Here is a 13361-nt window from a genome sequence, read left to right as displayed (position 1 = left end):
TACATTGTATTAATATTGCATTTTATCTGCAAATAAAATGGGATCGAAGCTCAGAGGGGGAGTGCATGCTATTTTAGTATGAGGTCCTTGGTTCAATCCCAAGGTTCTCCACTGAGTATTTGTGTGCCAAATTCACATTACACAACTCCTACTTTCCAGAATGTTGAAATTCTCACAGGAAACAGAGATGTTATTTTTATACATGCTTTGCATGTATGAGGTCCTGGGTTCAATCCCCAGCTTCTCCATTAATATTTTTGCAATGGCCCATGTCCTACTTTCCAGAATGTTGCAATTCTCACAGGAAACAGAGATGTTATTTGTGTGCCAAATTCACATTATACAACTACAACTTTCCAGAATGTTGATAAATATCTTGAAGCATAGAGTGGCATGGTGGCCAAGCGGTAAGGCGTCGGTCTTGTAAACCGAAGATCATGGGTTCAAATCCCATCCGTGCCTTACTGAAAGATAGCTGGTACCATGGGAAGGTTCTTTCACTGAAGGACTTTGAAGAAAAAAAAAGTTCTCAAAATGGCAACCCTGCTATTATATAGTAAGGGGATGTGCCTCTACGGTAGAGCTAATACTTGAAATGCATGCGCTCTGAAGTTAATCCCCAAATACTCTGGTGAGTATATTTAGTTGTGAAATTAGCTTTTGCACAACTCTACTTTTGAGAATGTTGACATTTTAAGAAGGAAATAGATGTGCTAAGTCATCTGTTTTTGTAAACTGAAGCACATGGGTTCAATCCTGGGTTCAAGCCTTGTTCGATGTTTATGGAAGCTAGATGATATTATGGCAATGTACTTTCATTAGAACAGTGTAAAGAAAGGGTCAATTGTATTGATATGGCCACAACGACCTGTATGCTCTAGTCGGCTGGCCCTCGCTACATATTCGTCGCCAGACCCACTGGTTCCAGGTCATCTTTTTAGTCTATGCTAGGTAAAGCTCCGCCTTATCTCAGCTAACTGGTCACGATAACAACACCCACCCGTAGCACGCGCTCCAGCAGGTATATCTCACTGGTCATCCCCAAAGCCAACACCTCCTTTGGCCGCCTTTCCTTCCAGTTCTCTGCTGACAATGACTGGAACGAATTGCAAAAATCGCTGAAGCTGGAGACATATTTCCCTCACTAACTTTCAGTGTTGCCAACTTAGCGACTTAGTCGCTGTATTTAGCAAGTATTCAGACCACTCTGAATACTTGCAGACATTTTCATTTTACTCACTTTTTGTCTCTTCCACAATGTTATTCCTCACTCCTACAGTGTCCATCACAATTACATGCACATGGACAATTATGCAAATTAGGTGCTGACATCATTTAGCAACTTCTAGCAACTTTTAGGACAGCCAATAGCTACTTTCCTTACTGAGGTGTTGGCAACACTGCTAACTTTAAACATCGGCTATCTGAGCAGCTAACTGATCGCTGAAGCTGTACAAAGCCTTTCTGTAAATAGCCCATCCAATCTACCTACCTCATCCCCATATTGTTTTAATATACTTTCTGCTCTTTGCACACCTGTATTTCTATTTGCATATCATCATCTGCTCATCTATCACTCCAGTGTTAATTTGCTAAATTGTAAATACTTCGCTACTATGGCCTATTTATTGCCTTACCTCCATTTGCACGCACTGTATATAGACTTTCTTTTTTTTATTCTATTGTGTTATTGACTGTACGCTTGTTTATTCCATCTGTAACTCTGTGTGGCCAGGTCGCAGTTGAATATGAAAACTTGTTCTCAACTAGCTTACCTGGTTAATAATAGGTGAAATAAAAAAATAAAAAAAACATTTTCTTCTTTCCCGGAAAGGGGATGTAGCTCAGTGGTAGAGCGCATGCTTTGCATGTATGAGGTCCTGGGTTCAATCCCCAGCTTCTCCATTAATATTTTTGCAATGATGGCCCATGTCCTACTTTCCAGAATGTTGAAATTCTCAGCAGGAAACAGAGATGTGCTAAATAATTTGCTCTTGTAATCTGAAGAACATGTGTTCAATCCCTGTTCGTACATTTATGGAACAGAAGTGTCATGGTTGCCAATTTCAATTGCATCATTTTCAAAAACTGAAGTTCATGGGTTAGATGACTGTCCATACTTGCTTGTATTTAGAATTGCTGCTATCATTTCATTGTAGTTTCAATGGAGTGGTGTATATAAAAAGTACATTGTATTAATATTGCATTTTATCTGCAAATAAAATGGGATCGAAGCTCAGAGGGGGAGTGCATGCTATTTTAGTATGAGGTCCTTGGTTCAATCCCAAGGTTCTCCACTGAGTATTTGTGTGCCAAATTCACATTACACAACTCCTACTTTCCAGAATGTTGAAATTCTCACAGGAAACAGAGATGTTATTTTTATACATGCTTTGCATGTATGAGGTCCTGGGTTCAATCCCCAGCTTCTCCATTAATATTTTTGCAATGGCCCATGTCCTACTTTCCAGAATGTTGCAATTCTCACAGGAAACAGAGATGTTATTTGTGTGCCAAATTCACATTATACAACTACAACTTTCCAGAATGTTGATAAATATCTTGCAGCATAGAGTGGCATGGTGGCCAAGCGGTAAGGCGTCGGTCTTGTAAACCGAAGATCATGGGTTCAAATCCCATCCGTGCCTTACTGAAAGATAGCTGGTACCATGGGAAGGTTCTTTCACTGAAGGACTTTGAAGAAAAAAAAAGTTCTCAAAATGGCAACCCTGCTATTATATAGTAAGGGGATGTGCCTCTACGGTACAGCTAATACTTGAAATGCATGCGCTCTGAAGTTAATCCCCAAATTCTCTGGTGAGTATATTTAGTTGTGAAATTAGCTTTTGCACAACTCTACTTTTGAGAATGTTGACATTTTAAGAAGGAAATAGATGTGCTAAGTCATCTGTTTTTGTAAACTGAAGCACATGGGTTCAATCCTGGGTTCAAGACTTGTTCGATGTTTATGGAAGCTAGATGATATTATGGCAATGTACTTTCATTAGAACAGTGTCAAGAAAGGGTCAATTGTATTGATATGGCCACAACGACCTGTATGCTCTAGTCGGCTGGCCCTCGCTACATATTCGTCGCCAGACCCACTGGTTCCAGGTCATCTTTTTAGTCTATGCTAGGTAAAGCTCCGCCTTATCTCAGCTCACTGGTCACGATAACAACACCCACCCGTAGCACGCGCTCCAGCAGGTATATCTCACTGGTCATCCCCAAAGCCAACACCTCCTTTGGCCGCCTTTCCTTCCAGTTCTCTGCTGACAATGACTGGAACGAATTGCAAAAATCGCTGAAGCTGGAGACATATTTCCCTCACTAACTTTCAGTGTTGCCAACTTAGCGACTTAGTCGCTATATTTAGCAAGTATTCAGACCACTCTGAATACTTGCAGACATTTTCATTTTACTCACCTTTTGTCTCTTCCACAATGTTATTCCTCACTCCTACAGTGTCCATCACAATTACATGCACATGGACAATTATGCAAATTAGGTGCTGACATCATTTAGCAACTTCTAGCGACTTTTAGGACAGCCAATAGCTACTTTCCTTACTGAGGTGTTGGCAACACTGCTAACTTTAAACATCGGCTATCTGAGCAGCTAACTGATCGCTGAAGCTGTACAAAGCCTATCTGTAAATAGCCCATTCAATCTATCTAATTTCTATTTGCACATCATCATCTGCTCATCTATCACTCCAGTGTTAATTTGCTATATTGTAAATACTTCGCTACTATGGCCTATTTATTGCCTTACCTCCATTTGCACGCACTGTATATAGACTTTCTTTTTTTTCTTCTATTGTGTTATTGACTGTACGCTTGTTTATTCCATCTGTAACTCTGTGTGACCAGGTCGCAGTTGAATATGAATGTTCCATGCAGAGCTAGGAAAGGGGCAGTCCGGCGATTATTTTGCAGGCTTTGGAGGGCAGTGTGCTGCTGCGTCTGCCACAAGGAAGAGGAGGAAAAATATTAATTATTCATCAGGAGGAAAAAGCCCAACTCTTGCTCACTATAAAAAAAAAATGCATTGTTTTATTCAGGCAAGGTTAAAAGATTAACGTTTCGGCCCTGTCTATGATGATATGCAAGTTCGGTTTGCACAGGAAAAGTGTGACCCAGACTCACCCTGGTTCTTGAGGGTTGAAGACAGTGAAAAATGATCATTATGTAAATTACACTTTTCAATTCTTGAATAAAAATTGTTAATGAACATGAATTTAAATACAATTGACTTGAGGATCAGAGCAGGCAGGCTGACTGGCTAGCCCTGAAGGCCCTCTGCCTCTACCTCTGTGTGGTTCATCTCAACCAAGTGGTTGTGTGGGTTATCTTTCTCTCTGTGGGTGTGAATCACTATGACCTCTACCTGCCATTTGGCTAATCAGAAGCCTTCTGCTCTTTCTTGCTCACATGAACAGGAGGAATGGCCTCTGGGGTAATATCCTCCTCTATCTAACGCCTCTTCCACCTTCTCTTTCTGTCTGTGTTCAACTGAGGTCACTCGTTCTCTCTCCCTGAGTGTTGGATAGTTCCTCCTCCTCTGTGTCTTTGTGAGTTTGGAGGGAGTTATCCTGTTCCAGCTCCCTCTAACGGTGTGCACCGTAATCTCTTTCGGTGTGTTGAGGGGTTCAGTGGTTTTGGAGGGAGTCTGAAGTTCGATCTCTAGCGATGAGTGTGGGGTCTGTCCCGTGGTGGTGTCCCCCTCCCTCCTAAGGAGGAGCCACTGAGACATGTGATGAGGCCAAGAAAAATCACTCTGCAAGGACGGAATAGGACACATCACAACACTGCTGCTCATTGATATTCAAACACACCTCCCCCCACACAAACACACAATGAACTTACCTGTACATATCAGAATCATACATTCGACAGACACCTCTTCCCCCACATGTATTGATCCCCCACCTCAAACATGTTGAGTCAATTCCAGATGCTGGAATGGTGCTGGAATGCAGGTGCAGTAGGGCCGAGTATGTAATGATGTGATACCATGTGTACCCCATATCCTGTGTTTGTGTTGATGTTTTTTTTTTATTAAACTTTTATTTAAACAGGGTTTAAGAGTCACACTGAGATTAAACATCTATTTTACCAGAGTGCCCTGTAAAAGTTGATGTCATATTGAACAACCACCAGAGAGAACTTTCTCTACATATGAATTGCATACCATATTTTTTCCATACATCAAAATAATACTTAATTGTCAGTCAGCAATTACTTACTTAGATAAGGCCTCAACAAGGCCCCAGTTAATGGTTGAAAATAACTCATTTCAGTGCCAATGAGTTACACTGAGTGTATAAAATAATAAGAAACCCTGATCTTTCCATGACATATGCTGACCAGGTGAATCCAGGTTAAAGCTATAATCCCTTATGGATGTCACTAGTTAAATCCACTTCAATCAGTAGAGATAAAGAGGATAACGTTTTTTTTAAGTATATTGTAAGGCTTGAGGCAATTGAGACATGGATTGTGTATGTGTGCCATTCAGAGGGTGAATGGGCAAGACAAAATATTTAAGTGCCTTTAAACGGGTCATGGTAGTAGGTGCCAGGGGTACCAGTTTGTGTCAAGAACTGCAACGCTGCTGGTTTTTTTTATTACGCTCAACATTTTCCCGTGTGTATCAAGAATGGTCCACCACTCAAAAGACATACAGCCGACTTGACACAACTGTGGGAAGCATTGGAGTCAACATGGGCCAGCATTGTACACTCAGTAAATTAATAGTATTGGTACCGTGTTCTTGCCGTAACCTGTAAAGCTGGCGCAGCCTTCGAGGCAGGGGGAGGTGTAGGTGATGCCGTTGTCTGAACACACAGGGTCCCACTCCCCAGCCAAGCAGGAGCAGTCTCTGTTACATTCTGACAACATGCTGCCATCGTACACCAGGCGACCTGGGGAACAGAAAATGTCTGGTAATAATGATGTTTAAATAATTGTTGCTGAACTATCATTGACATACGCACAGTGACAAAACAGCCAGGATTCCTGGCTCAGTAACAACCATACTGTATATTCCCACAAGAGGGAGCCCCGGCACAAGCCCATGTGTGTTTTGGTCAAACTCTCCCTCGTATTCTAATGATCAAAACTTTTGTTTTAATCAACCCACCAACCAATCAGATGTCATATTTACCCGTTGTAGGACACGGTCAGACCAGCCACCTGAACGGTGTCACACTTAGTGCCAGACTGCAGAGGGAGAAGGAGGTAGGCCATGAAGGAGGTGATGAGAGACAGTTGGGCTCCAGACACAAAGCCAAGCTTATACAGTGCCTTGCGAAAGTATTCGGCCCCCTTGAACTTTGCGACCTTTCGCCACATTTCAGGCTTCAAACATAAAGATATAAAACTGTATTTTTTTGTGAAGAATCAACAACAAGTGGGACACAATCATGAAGTGGAACGACATTTATTGGATATTTCAAACTTTTTTAACAACTCAAAAACTGAAAAATTGGGCGTGCAAAATTATTCAGCCCCTTTACTTTCAGTGCAGCAAACTCTCTCCAGAAGTTCAGTGAGGATCTCTGAATGATCCAATGTTGACCTAAATGACTAATGATGATAAATACAATCCACCTGTGTGTAATCAAGTCTCCGTATAAATGCACCTGCACTGTGATAGTCTCAGAGGTCCGTTAAAAGCGCAGAGAGCATCATGAAGAACAAGGAACCCAGGCAGGTCCGAGATACTGTTGTGAAGAAGTTTAAAGCCGGATTTGGATACAAAAAGATTTACCAAGCTTTAAACATCCCAAGGAGCACTGTGCAAGCGATAATATTGAAATGGAAGGAGTATCAGACCACTGCAAATCTACCAAGACCTGGCCGTCCCTCAAAACTTTCAGCTCATACAAGGAGAAGACTGATCAGAGATGCAGCCAAGAGGCCCATGATCACTCTGGATGAACTGCAGAGATCTACAGCTGAGGTGGGAGACTCTGTCCATAGGACAACAATCAGTCGTATATTGCACAAATCTGGCCTTTATGGAAGAGTAGCAAGAAGAAAGACATTTCTTAAAGATATCCATAAAAAAAGTGTTGTTTAAAGTTTGCCACAAGCCACCTGGGAGACACACCAAACATGTGGAAGAAGGTGCTCTGGTCAGATGAAACCAAAATTGAACTTTTTGGCAACAATGCAAAATGTTATGTTTGGCGTAAAAGCAACACAGCTCATTACACTGAACACACCATCCCCACTGTCAAACATGGTGGTGGCAGCATCATGGTTTGGGCCTGCTTTTCTTCAGCAGGGACAGGGAAGATGGTTAAAATTGATGGGAAGATGGATGGAGCCAAATACAGGACCATTCTGGAAGAAAACCTGATGGAGTCTGCAAAAGACCTGAGACTGGGACGGAGATTTGTCTTCCAACAAGACAATGATCCAAAACATAAAGCAAAATCTACAATGGAATGGTTAAAAAATAAACATATCCAGGTGTTAGAATGGCCAAGTCAAAGTCCAGACCTGAATCCAATCGAGAATCTGTGGAAAGAACTGAAAACGGCTGTTCACAAATGCTCTCCATCCAACCTCACTGAGCTCAAGCTGTTTTGCAAGGAGGCATGGGAAAAAATTTCAGTCTCTCGATGTGCAAAACTGATAGAGACATACCCCAAGCGACTTACAGCTGTAATCGCAGCAAAAGGTGGCGCTACAAAGTATTAACTTAAGGGGGCTGAATAATTTTGCACGCCCAATTTTTCAGTTTTTGATTTGTTAAAAAAGTTTGAAATATCCAATAAATGTCGTTCCACTTCATGATTGTGTCCCACTTGTTGTTGATTCTTCACAAAAAAATACAGTTTTATATCTTTGTTTGAAGCCTGAAATGTGGCAAAAGGTCGCAAAGTTCAAGGGGGCCACCGTACCTCTTCATCAGTAGACCTCCCAGGAATATCCCCACCGCACCCACAGGCAGGTTCAACTCACCTGGAAAAGTTATACTCACCCGTCTTTAGTGCTACCAGTGTGCTGGAGTTTCATTTCTATTAATGTTCAACAAACCTACAGGGGTTGGGAGAGAACAAAAAAAGTGTATTTAATGCCATTCAACATCAGTACTGACAGGATGGAACATTTCAGAACATTGGAGCATGTCCAGGTTTCTATGGCTTCGTTGAGAAAGGCAGCCCAATTCAGTAATTTTTTTGAGTAATTGCTCTTTTGACCAATCAGATATGCTCTGAAAAAGAGCTGATGCGAAAATATCTAACGTGATAATTTCCCATCATTATTCAACAGGACAATCCTTATCGAACGTGTTGCCAAGAGACATCTAACTTACGTTCTATGGAATGTTTTCTGTGCGAAAACAACAACTTTGCTGCTGACAACAAACTTGTTTGATTTTTGAGACCTGAGAACAATCGACTGGAAAATGCCTGGGTGCTTTTCAAGACTGGCGGAGAGAGTGCGTGGACGTCGGCGTCCTACTGCGTCGACAGGTTGTTCAAATTCATTTGTGGCTTGTTTTTCGTCTTTTTCTGTTTTGCAGGGTTCGTGATCGTCGACAGGTGGACAGCGACTTCAAAGAGGGTATGTGGAGTTTACAACTCTTCTTTTACTACATTTAACAATGTCATTATAATTTGCGTGTATAAATGCCGTGTATTTCAATCATTCAGACTTGGCAAAAATGCTAGTGCTAGAGATGTTGTAGCTAGCTTGCTAGCTAACATTAACTTTAGTAACTGTTGCTAAGCGATCGACTTTTGCTACCTAGCTAGTATTAGCTATCTTGCTACGTTTTATTTCCTTAACAATTGTTTATTTTATATTCCAATGTTCCTCATTTTAGAAACAACTGTCCTGGATGAGGTCCAGTTGGATGTGCCATTGGAATGTGCCAGATATTCCACAGCTGCCAGTCCTCCTTGATGTCCAGAATGCTGCTATCATCCATTTTCTGAAAGTTTGTGGTTTATGTTTGAAAAATATCCCTGATATTCAAGTTGTCTCTCTTTGACATGAAACAAATCTCTTGTCTGCTTTAGGAGACCACTGGCAATTGGCAGTTGATTCTGATTAGGTTCAGCCCCCTGTACTGTGGGCCTGTTGTGATCAGGGTAAGAAACCCCCCCACACAGTCACATCACTGTTAATGTTTACTGTTTCCAACATGAATGTATTGTAATGTGCAGAACAAGTGGTCATAATGCTGTTATCCCCCATTGACTCTAATGGTTGACATGCTCCATTCCCTCCCTTTCACAGCCTCTACCTTACCACCAAGAGAGTGGAGGACATCGCCCTGCGGCTCGTCGCCCTGAGGCTCGTCTCCCTGCGCCAGGCCTTCACTGCGAGTGAACCCACTTTTCTTTTTCTCTGTGACTTCTTGTTCTGTCTCCTAGAGGAAGATGTCTCACCCTAACTCTGCCCTCTTTCCTAGACCCTGCTTGGTTCCACCCTGAGCAGGAACCATCTGTTTGTGGCGGGAAAGGTCCTCCTGGGCGCTCTGGTTCAGGCCAACCACATGGTAACTCACTAACTCATTCTCTTTCAAGGGAAAGAGAGCATCCCTGGGGGGAAATGTGTTTTGTTCACTAAGATGCTCTTTTCTTTGTCATAGGACGAGGCCAAGTTCATCCATACCTATAACGACTTTGTGGACTACCTGAGTGACCCCTCCAAGCGGAATGACATTGAGAGGGAGCTGGCTGAGGCAAAGGTGAGTTCATTAACTTTTTCAAGTCTCACTGAGTTCTTCCACATGCATGTCTTTTATACATCACAGTAGCTGATCTCTATGAAATCATTCTTGTTTTCTTGTCCTAGATCGATCATGTGAACATGATAGATGTCCTCTTTGAGCTGGTGCTGTTTGGGATGATGACAGCTCAGAAGTCCCTAATGGTGGTAAGTATCATCCCACTGGTACATGTTTTGATCTTTCTCTATTAGCAGTTTCAATTAAATTATTCTTCTCTTCTCTCCTCCTTTGTTTCCTTTAGCACCCTGGTGGGATCGTGGAGCGTCTGTACGCTCTCATGTCCTCCTTCCTGCCCACTGCTGCCAACATGGAGCCAGAGGCTGACAGATACCTGCTGCTGCTCAATGTAAGAGTCAAGAGGTTACTTCCTGTTTACTTCCATATTCATGGTTAACCAGGTCCCAATGCCATTTTAGGGGGAGTATTTCTAATTATCTCTCTCCTCTTGATAAGCTAATAACTCAGAGCCATTTTATATGTGTTGTGTGGTGGTCTCTTCAGGGCGGACTGATGGCTCTGCTAGATGACATGTTTGGCCAGCAGCTGGCCTGGTACTTTAACCCAGAGTCTCTGGTCACTGAGCTCTCCAGCCTCCTGGAGTACCATTTGGAGAACCTCATGGCCAGCATGTAGTCCTACTGCAGGGACCATACTCCTTTCTCCTTCTCTCTCCTCCATACTCCATTCTCCTTCTCTCTCTCTCTTTTGAAGGAATTGAGGACTTGAAGTGCTTTGTTGAACCCTGATTAGTTAACACCCATTAATTTAATGTATTCTCTTGTTTCTCTCCCCACAGGATTCGTGTGACACTTTGCCACCCAACAGGGATCTAGACACCAATGCACTACATTACTTTGCACTGAATTTGACATTTTAAAATAAAATAAGTTGTAGTTCAAAAACATTTGTTTCCGTCTTTTCATCCATTTGATTTTATGACTATTTCCTCTTCCTAATATTAGAATATTACATGAAAATTGATGCTTTATTATCTGCATATGGAAATAAAAAACAACATTTAGTTGATTTACAGATACTACAGGCCCACACTTTATATGGTTTTGTACTGTAGTTTGTGATACTGTACTATTTAAAAACATGTAGGACTACATACACTGAGTGCACAATACATTAGGAACATCTTCCTAATATTGAGTTGCACACCCTTTTCCCCTCAGAACAGCCTCATTTCGTCTGGGCATGGACTCTACAAGCTGCCCTAAGCGTTCCACAAGGATGCTGGCCCATGTTGTGTCAAGTTGGCTGGACGTCCTTTGGGTGGTGGACCATTCTTGATACACATGGGAAACGGTTGAACATGAGAAAAACAGCAGTGCTGCAGTTCTTGACACACTTTTCCCGGTGGGCCTGGCACCTACTAACATACCCCGTTCAAAGACAGTAAAATCTTTTCTCTTGCCGAATCACCCTCTGAATGACACACACAATCCATGTCTCAATTCTCTCAAGGTTTTAAAATATTTCTTTAACTCCCCTTCATCTACTCTGACTGAAGTGGATTCAACAAGTGATATCAATAAGGGGTCATAGCTTTCATTTGGTCAGTCTCAAGGAAAGAGCAGGTGTCCTCAATGTTTTGTATTATCAGTGTGTGTAGTAACCTGGTACAGTATAAAGTATACCACTAGAGGGGATAATTGCTTCAGTCTTGAATGTTACTTCTCACTATCCCTACATTAACAGTCTGCCATTGTAGACTCCGGTAACTTCGGTATCTTAGTTTTTTATATTTGCCATTAATGTCTGAACCATTTACCATCTTTCCCACTGAAACCAGTAATGTTAGCATTCATGTGAGTGAGGGTGTAGTAGTGCATACTGACCACTAGTTGGATCATAGTGTGGGTGGTGGAGTTCATGCAGGAACAGAGGGTAGAGGCATTCTCCATCACAGTAGAAGGCAGAGTAACCAGTAGGAGCCAATACCCAGTCCTAATGGAGAGAAATACCATAGAAATCAAATGACAAGATTAGATGAATGACTAGAATAGACTGAGAAATACATGATAAAGAACATACTCTACAATGCACATCCTACACAAATGCCTTGCTTCCCTAAAAATACTGTCTGTTACAGCAAATAAGGTGGTACAATGTTAGCTCATGATTATCTATTCAGTATAATGAGTAATTAAGAGAGATAGAATCTCACCTTTCAGCCTTGTTCACTGAATCTCACAGATAATTAATGTCTCTTACAAGCCTGACGCCCACCTGACATGGCTGTGATCTGAAAGGGACCAAAAAAGATGTTATGAACCAGGAAAGACTAATGTACATTTTGGATGCATTGGATTTCAAATGAAATGTAAACGCAACTTAAGTAATTTTGTAATTGGGATGACCTATCCCTTTAAACTGTGTATAAAACAAGTTTAACTACAAGACGAAAAACCAGTGTTGTCCTCTTACCTTGTATGTATACTGGGCAAGGGCAGGTCGTATTTGGGCTTCTTCTTATGGGGGTTGGGTTTCAGGGCGCCTGGGGGGCGACAGGGGGCCTGGCTGGCCCTGAAGAAGTGGGTCAGATGAGTACTTGAAGGCTTTTATCTATATTTTGGAATATTGGATGTTGATTTTGGGAGGCTTCGATCATGGAAAAGGGACCAGACCACTTTTTTTGTTAGTTCAAATCAAATCAAATTTATTTTATATAGCCCTTCGTACATCAGCTGATATCTCAAAGTGCTGTTCAGAAACCCAGCCTAAAACCCCAAACAGCAAGCAATGCAGGTGAAGAAGCACGGTGGCTAGGAAAAACTCCCTAGAAAGGCCAAAACCTAGGAAGAAACCTAGAGAGGAACCAGGCTATGTGGGGTGGCCAGTCCTCTTCTGGCTGTGCCGGGTGGAGATTATAACAAAACATGGTCAAGATGTTCAAATGTTCATAAATGACCAGCATGGTCGAATAATAATAAGGCAGAATAGTTGAAACTGGAGCAGCAGCACAGTCAGGTGGACTGGGGACAGCAAAGAGTCATCATGTCAGGTATTCCTGGGGCATGGTCCTAGGGCTCAGGTCCTCCGAGAGAGAGAAAGAAAGAGAGAATTAGAGAGAGCATATGTGGGATGGCCAGTCCTCTTCTGGCTGTGCCGGGTGGAGATTATAACAGAACATGGCCAAGATGTTCAAATGTTCATAAATGATCAGCATGGTTGAATAATAATAAGGCAGAACAGTTGAAACTGGAGCAGCAGCACCAGGTGGACTGGGGACAGCAAGGAGTCATCATGTCAGGTAGTCCTGGGGCATGGTCCTAGGGCTCAGGTCCTCCGAGAGAGAGAAAGAGAGAAGGAGAGAATTAGAGAACGCACACTTAGATTCACACAGGACACCGAATAGGACAGGAGAAGTACTCCAGATATAACAAACTGACCCTAGCCCCCCGACACAAACTACTGCAGCATAAATACTATATAGTTAACCTAAACGAATCACGACCCTCTATAGAATAACAACAGTAACAACAGTTGACTGCTATTTAAGTAATAATTTGACTGTCAAATCCATGTATTGGTGTGTGGCCATTGACTTTTACGGAGAGACCGCCCCAAATTTTCTGTGCCATTTCCTGGGCATTTCA

General features: G+C 42.1%; 1 long non-coding RNA gene and 3 other non-coding genes across 4 annotated transcripts; 3 read left to right on the top strand and 1 right to left on the bottom strand.

Annotated features, from left to right (window-relative positions):
- Positions 1–390: 390 nt before the first annotated feature.
- Positions 391–462, top strand: trnat-ugu. Its single transcript has one exon. It is a non-coding gene; the product is annotated as a tRNA-Thr (tRNA).
- A 1371-nt stretch (positions 463–1833) lies between these two features.
- On the top strand, positions 1834–1905 carry trnaa-ugc. The gene has a single exon. It is a non-coding gene; the product is annotated as a tRNA-Ala (tRNA).
- Positions 1906–2576: 671 nt separating this feature from the next.
- On the top strand, positions 2577–2648 carry trnat-ugu. Its single transcript has one exon. It is a non-coding gene; the product is annotated as a tRNA-Thr (tRNA).
- A 5226-nt stretch (positions 2649–7874) lies between these two features.
- Positions 7875–12298, bottom strand: LOC118947152. Its single transcript, XR_005041794.1, has 4 exons — positions 12190–12298; positions 11930–12007; positions 11601–11709; positions 7875–8051 (listed from the first exon to the last, which is right to left on the bottom strand). It is a non-coding gene; the product is annotated as an uncharacterized LOC118947152 (long non-coding RNA).
- Between the last annotated feature and the right edge of the window lie 1063 nt (positions 12299–13361).

This window comes from Oncorhynchus mykiss, unplaced genomic scaffold (genome assembly GCF_013265735.2).
Source record: "Oncorhynchus mykiss isolate Arlee unplaced genomic scaffold, USDA_OmykA_1.1 un_scaffold_156, whole genome shotgun sequence".
Classification (NCBI taxonomy): Eukaryota; Metazoa; Chordata; class Actinopteri; order Salmoniformes; family Salmonidae; genus Oncorhynchus; species Oncorhynchus mykiss.
Note: the sequence above shows the minus strand (reverse complement) of the source record. Positions and strands in the feature narration are given on the sequence as shown.